We start from the raw sequence: 10995 nt of genomic DNA on the forward strand, positions 1-10995 counted from the left end.
ATCCGCGCACGTAGCGCGTGATGAGACTGTGCCCGCATAGTGGGCAGATTTTTTAACATTTATTTATTGCCTCGAAATTAAAAAAAAAAAAATAATAAATAGAATATTTTTAGGCTCGCTTTAATTTTATTATAATTAGGTAATTCAGTGCACACAACATTTTTAGCGTACAGGCCGTACAGAGCCAGCCGACCGACTCAGCTATAGCAAAGATTGCTATAGTGATGGCGAAGTCGAACGCGAGAAACAGAAAATCACGTTCGGTTTGGAATTCAACAACCTTGTGAACAACTTTCGGTGTGTGTCCTGGCCCCGCTCGCCTGCTGACGTGCAGGGATAATTCGGTTGCCATAGCAACGGTGAAAAGTTCAAGAGGGCAACACCTCGATATAGTCGAAAAAATAGTTAGATATATATATATATATATATCGGCCGTCCCCACCACTGACCCATGCCATGTCTAGGACCTAATATCTTTGATACAGACCACGCTTCCAGCCAGCAGCGCAGAAGGTGAATTCATCGCCAAAAAGCGCAATAGGAAGGGAGGGGGCGTCAAAGGTAGCCGTCGGCGAATTGACATCGCCCGCAGTCCCGAAAAAATCAGAGGGAAAGTGATAACTAGGATGAATTATGAGCAGGGAAGGAAGTAATAAAGGGAAGCAGTAAGGGGGAAAGTAAGGGTATAATAAGATGGGAGCGGACACCTCACTAAATGAGCGCTTTCTCCAAGCAAAATTCAAACTCTTCTTTCCCTTAACCACCCGTGTGGATACTAAATAATTAAGTCATTATATTTACAGATAACTCATCAGATCTTCACTTGCGCAAGAAACGTATGGTTGGTGTTGGTCACGCTCGCGCAAGATACGGTGACTGGATGGTTGATAATCTTATTCACATTGCGAAAGTTTTATATGATAACAAACAAATTTGTGCAGGTGTTATTGTCGCGCCTCATTATATCTTAACTGACTTAGGATGTTATCGTGAAAACAAAGAAAGACTTACAGTTGAATCTAGAGCATCGCATACTGGTGGTATTAAAATTCATTCTTTATACGATATAAAGAAAAAAATTCATCTATTCTTTCTTCTAGTTCGTCAACCTATCCCTAGGGAAGGTTCATCACTCAGTCGACCAATAGATCTTGCTAATCGACAAATGCCTGCAGACGAACATGCTGTTATTATTGTTTGGGGATCCGATGGATTATTACAAATAATTACGAATGTACAAATGGTTTATGAGCCTCCATGTGGACCAGAATATTACTGCGCTATTGTTCCGAGAGATGAAAAGCAATTTTCAGTTACGGATACCGGTTCTGCCTTGGTTGCGGGTGATAGACTCTATGGTGTTTACTTTAAGACTGAACTTGTTGGGGGTGCAAATTTTCTTAACTTTTTTAGGAACGTGTATAATTACGAATACGATACATGGTTCGACTCACACCTTGATACACATTCACGCATTAGGCAGTATGTACACCCTCAATTGTGACAAGGAAAGGGCATGAGAAGTGGGAAGCCGATTCGATCGAGTATTGTTGTGGTATCATTGTCGCGTTTTGAGAAAATAGAAATTGAAAAGTGTCACTCCGTTTCCTTTTTTTTCGAAATATTATCAAATTCTCATCAATAATGATTCTGAAAGTATTATAATTATCAGAAATTTCACACCATGATTTTTCAACGTACCTCAATGTTTTGAGAGATGCAGCAGCTTAAAATCAAGTTTCAGCGATGAAGTCTGTCTGTCTGTATATTGGTTTATCGGTCCACCCATCGATGCATAAGCACGATAACTTCCGACAAAATTAGTGTATCGAATCTAGCTGTAGCACTCTTTCTTCAGGCTTTAAAAGAAATAAATAGTTTACTAACTAGCAATCTTTGACCATTCCTTGATCAGGGGTTGTGGTCTTATTCGTCGAAAATTATGTGAAAAAATTGAATATTTTATTTTCACGCCAAACGACGATAGCTCCGTGAAAAAGGATTAGAAAAGCATTGACTATTTTCAAAATGTCTACCATTTTTCTCAAACTTTTTTCTATAGAACTCGTTTTTTTAATGTTGTGTGACGAGTAAAATAATTAGAAAATTATGAATTAAACGCAATTGAAGACCAGCGGCTTCAGATCTGACCGTCCGAGCTGATCCCACGGTCGTAATATAAGTATAAAACTCTTCATACTAAACAATTATTTACTTCGTTTCAATTTAAATTACGCATATTATTTGTGTTTGTGTTTTAATATATAAAGTTTAAAAAAGTACTTTAAAGCATTTATTACAAAAACCCAACATTTCAACAAACAATCAGAATGGAAGTTCTGCCTTGATTGTGGTGACAAAAACTTCGGGATTCTTGTTCGGCCTTCAAGCGGTTTAAGACATTATAATCCTGATGTGTTTATAAACTTCAGTGGTAACTAACAAATTTATAAACATTTTCTAACAAAAGAATTATTGTGTTGAGAATCAAATTTGAACTACCGATTATCCATAATTGCCATAGTGAATTAGGGCATCTCAATTTTTGCAATAATAGAAAAAGATTCCAGAGAAGAATGTTCGTTTTCTTTTTGGTTAAAATATATAGGTTTAACCTAAAATGTAACTATTTTTCTGTGGCTGAATTGTTTTTATTTTGTGGAAAATTAAAAAAATTTGTTTTCGATAACAAAAAAATATTTTAGAAACCAATTGGTTCAGAGGCACATACTTTCTAAATGGGCTTTTTAACCTGCATTTTTTATATAGCAATTGTGGTGCCCTATAGTTTCACCATATAATAATTACTTAAAAGAGTCTCTCAAAAAATGTAATTTCCCGTCTGCATCATACAGCATTTAACCTTTGCTATTTTTCTTGTTGTTTCATTTCACCACCCACCACCACACATTCTTTCTACAATCGTAGTATCACACACTTTAGTGTGGTGTGCTAAGTTATTTGCACACAAAGCTCTACATCGAGTTGAAAATTTGGTATAATAAATAAGAAGCACTAAGAAAGTTGGGTCTCTTCCTAATTTTTAATGATTATAAAAAAGTGTTTTTGTAAATAGTTTAGTTTTGTTGCTCTTTCCATAATTAATAAAATTTATGACCAGAACCACCTTTCTTATTGCTTCTTTTCTATTATACTAAATTTTCAAGCTAATTTTGAGGCTCGTATGCAGTTCAGTCAGGAAATAAAAAAAGTTTCGGTAAAGAAGGAATCTGGACACGTCACCCTCTATGTACATGGCCTTATGTGTATTTTAATTTTATTGTTTTATTTTCAACAGCTGTTCAGTTCCTTGATAAAAATCGTTACCGAAAAAATATCGATTTTGTTATTTCATTGAAGAGCTCCTGAAAAGTAAACAATAATATCCGGATTCACTTAAGATGAAATACTCTTACTACGGATGGCGGGACCTTGAAGTTGACAGGAGGGCTTAGAGGTCTTTTCGGATTGTAGATCTGGAATAGATGAACCAGAGAGGCAGGATCGTTAGGTGTAGCCACTCTAAAAATTTGACGGATTCTAGTCGACAGGATCTAAACTATGGAGCGATCCTTCCAGCGAGCAAAAGCAAACCCTACTGGAATATCGAGGGCGCGATCGTAGAAACGGAAAGGCACAGGTCTCTAAGGGGGTGTCTTAAGAGATACTTTGGGACAACAGGTCGAAACGCATAGTATTCTATAGTAGACTTACCCCCAACAAACGGAGCTCTGCTCAAAATCACAAAACAAAAACAATGAGGAGCTCTTTGAGGGATCCTCCTCCAAGTTGGTCGATTTCCATTTGATCGCGGCCTACCTGCTCGTCATACCCTCTCCACTCGACTCCTCCTCACATCCCTGACTGGAAGAGGTCGGTTGCAATTGACTTCCGTAAGATTTTCAGTCCTAAAGTAATTTACGTAGATTTAACGAATCCATCCCTATTAAAAGTTGTAGATATCATGTAGGTCAATGTTGGTGGTAGAAAATTTAAGAACTCGGATTGAGCAATGAATATAAAAGCGCAAAACAGAAACTGGTTCATTTTTGAGAATCCTATTTGGTCTTGCCTTTTTAGACCCATCCGAAGTTGAAACATTTTTTAATGAAAAAATAAAGCGAATTCAACCACCAGACGAAAGAGTTGAAAAGTTTTATAATTATGTTTTTAAAAATTATATTTCAAGTAATACTAGTTTTTAACCCAAAATTTGGGCTAAATTTGCTCCTACAACAAAGCGTACAACGAATGATTGTGAAGCATATCATTCGAAATTGAATGCAATATTTAACTGTTCCCATCCAAATATTTTCAATTTCACAGAAGCTTTGAAAGAAGTTAAAGCCTCAACTCATTTGAAAATGAGAAGCACTGGTCAAACGAGACAAGACATTTTAGAAAAAGAACAATTCCTTATTGATGCAATGTTATCTTTGCAAGTAGGTTTCATAACTAGGCTGGAATTCATTCGTAAAATCTCCTGCAAACTTTTACCCGTATATGTTTAAGAAAAAGATACAAAAAATAGCAAGATATTTTAATATTATTTTTTATGTAAAAATGGCTATTTTTAGTATTTTAGGAAATTCCAGTTTTGGCACAAAGTTTTGGCTCATGGAATGGGAAATATGTGAAATTTGTGTACTTTTTTCAATTTCTGGCTTTTTCCTAGCTTGACGATTTAATATTATCAATTTAATATTATTTACTGGTTATTATTGACAATACATATTTCCTTACATTTTTTTAACATGCCTGCATCGAAAATATAAATTACTATAGTCGAGAACGCTGCCAGTCCCAAGCCTGGAAAACGTGCGAAGGGAAAATTAGGAAAATAAAAATTGAAGGAATACGAGTGAAGCGACGAGTGGAGAGGAAAGAAGGGACGGAGGGCGAGGACGCAATTCAGCGAGGCACCCCGTCGATTCTGACCATAGGACGCAAGTGACCGGCAGCGAAGAGGTCGCTCTGTCGAGTTTTGCCAGCGGGGTCCCCTTTGCCCTAATCAGGCATAAAATGACAAAAATAAAAATGTGATAGCTTTGCAAGCAGCAAATTAAAAATATTATAGCCGAAATCTATGATTTTTTCGATTCCAACGATATGTAACTTGTAATCAAAATATTAACATTAGAATAAGTTATGGCAGATTTGAGATTATGTTTTGACCCTGACTAGCTAGCATTATGGAATTTTCCGTGGAATAGTTTGAAAATGCATCAGTTTATTTTGGTAGATAATTCGTTTGAGATTAAAAATTTAGTTTTTAACAAAGTAGTTCGACTATTAGGTTGTACAATTCATTAGTTGTTTAATTTCCCTTTGCAGTATAAAATTAATTATTTAACTAGGCATTGGTTTTAATGATTTTTCAATTTATACATTGTTATAATAATAAATACAACATAATAAATTATACCTAATTATTTTAATTTATTATTATGTTTTTAAAGATTAGGTGCTTATATAATAATACTTAGAGGATGATCTTCAAATTCAATATATTCTATTTAAGGGGCTATTCAATATCAATATTATTAATATTTTACATAAATATATATATATCTCGCAAGATTTAGAATAAGTATTATTAAATGAAGGGGCACACTGCATATGGGCATCAATGCCATATCGCAAATTTTACAGGTAAGCTGAAAAACTGTCTAGCTTTTACGCAAATTATTTTAAACAAAAAAATGGAAAAATGTTTAGAAAAACATAGCTCTAACGAACCATGAAACGAACATCCTAAAAGAAGCATCCTTTTCTGGGGAAACCATTTTCAAAGGAACAGTGTGTCCTTATATACTCTGATTTTTATACATGAAGAGTTGCGTAACTGTTTAATTTTTAAATTTAAGGGAAAAACAAAACAGTTATTTTGAGCGATTGGCTAGCTCTATTGATTCGCAAAAAGAGTGCTTCAAAAAGATTTCTGTGCGAGAAAGCCCTAGTCAAAGATTTACAAGCACCAAAAAGCTTCAATTTTAACACATAAAAAGTAACTTTTACAGCAACTGTTTCTTTCCAAGAATTCATAATTTTTAACAGACAAACCGCAAATAATAATAAATTAAAATAATTAGGTATAAATAATTATGTTTTATTTTTATAATAACATTGTATCGTTCGAAAAATCATTTAAATCAATGCTTAGTTAAATAATTAATTTTAAACTGCAATGGGAAATTAAACACCTACTACTACATTCTTAATCTAAAAATACCAGTATTCCATTTACTTTTGTTCAAAAATACATTACTTTGTTGAAAACTAATTTTTTAATCTGAAAATTCCACTATGCCATTTTTGGACCATAGATGAGTTTTCTATCAAATAAACTGATACATTTGCCTAATTAGGACAAAGTGGACCCCCGCTAGCAAAGCGGCCGCAATCAAATGGATACTGCCCTCTAGCCAGTGGTCGGCAAACTTTTTGCTTACTTTTCAGGTATGGTCAGGCTCCAGCCGCATTAATTTTTTCTACTACTTTCCGGTCTGTTCACGTACCTTAGCTTATCCCAGCAAGGGTCTTTTGTCCATAGGCATGTCAAAGTAAGGACATTTTAAAACTTTTAATTTTTCAACTATCGATTTGAAAATAGCATTATCAGCATCTACGAATTTTTCTGATTCCAATGATATATTGCTTATCTAGAAAAGTTGAAAGTTTGAAGGAGTTTAATATCAAGAAACATCAGCTTAACAGTCAATTAAATACTAAAAAAATCTCAAGTTTTCAACCATTATAGACAAATTACATGTCGCTGAAATCGTAGAAATATGCAGACTCCAAATATATTACTTTTAAGTCACTGATTGCAAAATAACGAATTTTTTAATTTCACATTTTTCCTCTCTATTTTTTAACAAAGGACCCCTGAGAAAAGGGATAGTCTGTCCAAGCTCGCAGATACTGCCCTAACAGTAGGTTTCAGGGGAGCCAGGGCAGAATACCTTGCCCTGGGCAAGAGCGTACCCACTACTGCTCTAAACCAGTAGTCGGCACGCTCTTTCCCAGAGCAGGGTACCCTGCCCTGGCTGCTCTACGACCTACTTTCAGGGCAGTACCTGCGGGCTTGGCCAGACCACCCCTTTCCTCAAGGGTCCTTTGTTAGAAAATGAGAAAAGAATGTGAGATTAAAAAATTCGTAATTTTGCGATCACTGACTTAAAAGTAATATACTTGGAATTTTTGTATTGTTCTGATTCCAAAGAATCGGAACAGTTCATGGATGCTGATAATGCTATTTTCAAATAGCTAATTGAAAAATTAAAAGTTTTAACATTTCCTTACTTTGACATACCTGTGGACAAAAGACCCTTGCTGGAGTAAGCTCACTCACACTAAGGTAGATAAATAGACCGAAAGTAGTAGAAAAAAAGCTGGGTGGAGCCTGACCATACCTGAAAATTTATTTAAAAATTTGGCGTCCACTGCTCTAAGGTCTAGGCCACCGACAAAAGTAGAAAGCTCATTTGGGAGCAATCTACCTGAAAGTGGTGCGAAATAATAAGAATGCAGCTGGGACCCGTAGGGAGACTTGGAGCGTCAGAAGGTGCCCCAAATTGAGGAGTTCTGGACAAGTTGGCGACAGGTGCTCGAGAACGAGTAAAAGTAGTGCAAGGGCTGTGCCGTCAGGTATCAACAGTGAAATTCGAAATTTGAAAAAACCGAAAATATAGTTAGATAGCTCTTGAAAAATGAACCTAAGTCTACATTTACAGTTTTTCTTTCCGGCTAAAAATTTTCCAGTAAATAAATAAAAACTGACTTAATTTATGTTTTTTTTAATCCGAATGAAAAACCACGTTTTTAGACTTTCACATTAAAAAAGTGAGTGAGGAAGTTTGAGCTACGACAAGCTTCAAGCTAACGAATTTTCTGCTAATGTATTGGCGAAATTTTTGTAAAATCTCAATTCGATTTGATTTTTAGTTCCATAATTACAACGAGTTTATTACGAGCTCGTGACGCGACACCATACGGTTTTGCAGGGGACGCCGCCTGAAGCCTGAAACATCCTTCTTGCCTATCCATTGTTTTGTCCACTCGCTCGCACTAGTCAGCGTTCCAGCGGCGTCCCCTGAAAAATCCTGTGGTGTCGCGTCGCGAGTTCGTAATAAACTCGCTGTAATTATGGAACTAAAAATCAAATCGAATTGAGATTTTCCAAAAAGTTGGCCAATATATTGGCGGAAGAATCCGCTTGAAATTTGTTAATTAGTTGATGAACGAATTACTTACGGCGAGTTGAATGTGAAAAAAACATGGTTTATTCAATTAAAAAAAAGTCAGTTTTTATTTATTTACTGGAAAATTTGCAGCCCGAGAGAAAAACTGTAAATGAAGACTTAGGTTCATTTTTCAAGAGCTATCTAACTATATTCTTAGTTTTTTGAAATTTCGAATTTCACTTTTGATACCTGACGTCACAGCCTGGACAATACTTTTACTCGTTCTCGAGCGCCTGTCGTCTTCTTGTCCAGAACTCCTCAATTAGCCGTTCAATGGCTGAGACGGGAATCCACATAATGCTGATAAATTTGCATCACAGGAAAGCCTGTGGAGAAAGAACTGCTCACTCAGCACTCAAATTACCGTTAAATATTCCGGAAACCGATTCTCTGATTTGCAATATAAAAAAATACTCTGGACAAGCCACAGTTTTTAAAACATACAAAATCATAATTTAGGATAAGTGCCCGAGGTCAAACAAAAAATTTTCTGGGAGTCTTAAATAGGTCTCTGCCACATCTGCGGGGGAGGGAAAAACTGTAGGAGAAGCACTATTGCTGCTAGCAGGGGATTTCCATCAAACTGTCCCGGTAATTGGAAGTGAAATATAGTAGATAAGGTTAATTTGTATTTCATGTCGTTATATTTATGGAGGCGAGTTAAAATATTAAAACTGTCAACAAAGATAAAAAAGTGTAGATTGTTTTAAATAACGTACCTTAAAAAAATTGTTCTTATAATTTTTACCTCTTTCTTTTTCCTCGTAGAGATTTTTAATACAATGCAATGGGAATTATTCGTCCACGCAAAAGGAACTTTTACAACTGAATAAAACAAAAATCCGATTTGGCAATTGGTCTGTTTTAGAGATTTTGATATTTCTAGAAGGATCGGTTTGAAGTAGCCCTCTCATTTAAAATATAGCTTTTGTCATTATTTCAGAAATTTAAATAATTTTTTTGACCCAATGCGTTCACTGCTCATGTGATTGTGGCAACAGATAGTGGCATGTGCATGATAATTCAATAAGATACAAAATAATTAATCTGTGCTGAAACCTAGAAGATAAAACTTTCACAATACTTAAATGAAAAGAAAATTGAAATTTATTAATGGTGAACACTCTTTTTGGCTTAAGACAATTTCAGATCCTATTAAATCAACAATAAGGGCCAATCGTCAAGAATTTGCAGCAGCACTCAGGCAAACCAAAGAACCTGCTAAAAAAAATTGAACCGCAAAGAAGTCTAAACATTTCACCACTTACAACCACTTAGATGAAAACCAAACTTCTTGCAAACACTAGTTAAATTGAGTATCACTCTTTTCTGTACATTTCTTTACATATAATTTCATGACAAAAAATTCGGATGCGCTTCCAAAAAGCGCATGCCCCCATAATACACCAGTGCTTTTTTGATAACTCCTTCAGAAACCTATTCTTAACACCTCTAATATAGCTATAGGTGCTTATTATGGGTAGTGACTATACGAAATCCCTGGTATATGGAAAATAATCAAAGATATTGGTCTCTGCTGATCCAGGGATCTTTCTAAGTTCCTACGTTCTTTTTTAGCTAAATGGTTAACTATAATAAGAAATAATATCTCTGTCACAGCTAAATTTTTTTACTGGGAATGGGAATATGATAGCAATTAAAGTTTGAGTATTTACGCTTTAGCACTCAAGTAAAGAGCGAGTCAAGCTCTCAAGAGTAAAACTCAAACAAAAAGCCAGCTCTACAGTAACACTAATCTTTAAAAGGAGACATCAGGATTTTGGATAAGGAACAAAGATATAATTGAAAATTTTTAAACTTTACGCTTTATTTTAACTTCAGTTCTTTCTCATTTTCGGTCACTTTTCTTACATTCAGCGCGCCGGATTGTACAGATGGGTATGATTATTTAGACATGGTTGAATGTCTTTCATGAGCCACGTATAGTATAAGTTTCCATTATTCATGCGTATGAAAACATCAGGGATACCATTACTATAATTTCCAGCCTGAGCGAGAACAGCAAAGAGTCTATCACCCACCACCAAGGCCGAACCCCGATCCTCAGTCAAACAGCGACTGTGTGCTTCATGTGATTTATCAATGCAGATATCGTTCTGATTAATTAAATAATATTCAAGAGACACATGATTCCACAGGTGGGCACAATGAAGCCAGCCGTGTACCTCCACTTGCAATAATTGGTCTTACTTGACCATTGGATCCCCAAGCAATAACAGTAGGATGTATGCCTACCGGTAGGGCTTCTCCAGCAGGTAGTATCGGTCGACTAAATCGACTTTCGAGAGATATAGGTGGACGAATCAGAAGCAAGCTAAGCATTAAATTCCTCAATACATGATATATTCTGTGAGTTTTAATGGGACCCCTACCCGGTGCACCAGATTCAACACTGCACCCAATTAGCTGAATAGAAAAACATGAATCAAGGGCTAAGATATGTTTAGGCGTGACTATAACACCTGTACAGATTTTTTCTTCATCTTTGAAAATCTTCACAATGTGGATAACATCATTAATCATCCAGTCGCCATGTCGGAGGAAGGTGTGACCAATCATACGTTTTGTGCGAAAGTGGAAATTGGATAAGTTTTCTGCAAGTATGCAAAATAAATGATTGAGCTTTCACTGTACCAGGTGTATACATATGAAACCGGTATTGCCATCTAGCGGCCAGTAGGCACACTTGTAGGCACTGTCGGAACTTACCATTTGTGCTAATTGGCGT

This window comes from Belonocnema kinseyi, chromosome 3 (genome assembly GCF_010883055.1).
Source record: "Belonocnema kinseyi isolate 2016_QV_RU_SX_M_011 chromosome 3, B_treatae_v1, whole genome shotgun sequence".
Taxonomy (NCBI): Eukaryota; Metazoa; Arthropoda; class Insecta; order Hymenoptera; family Cynipidae; genus Belonocnema; species Belonocnema kinseyi.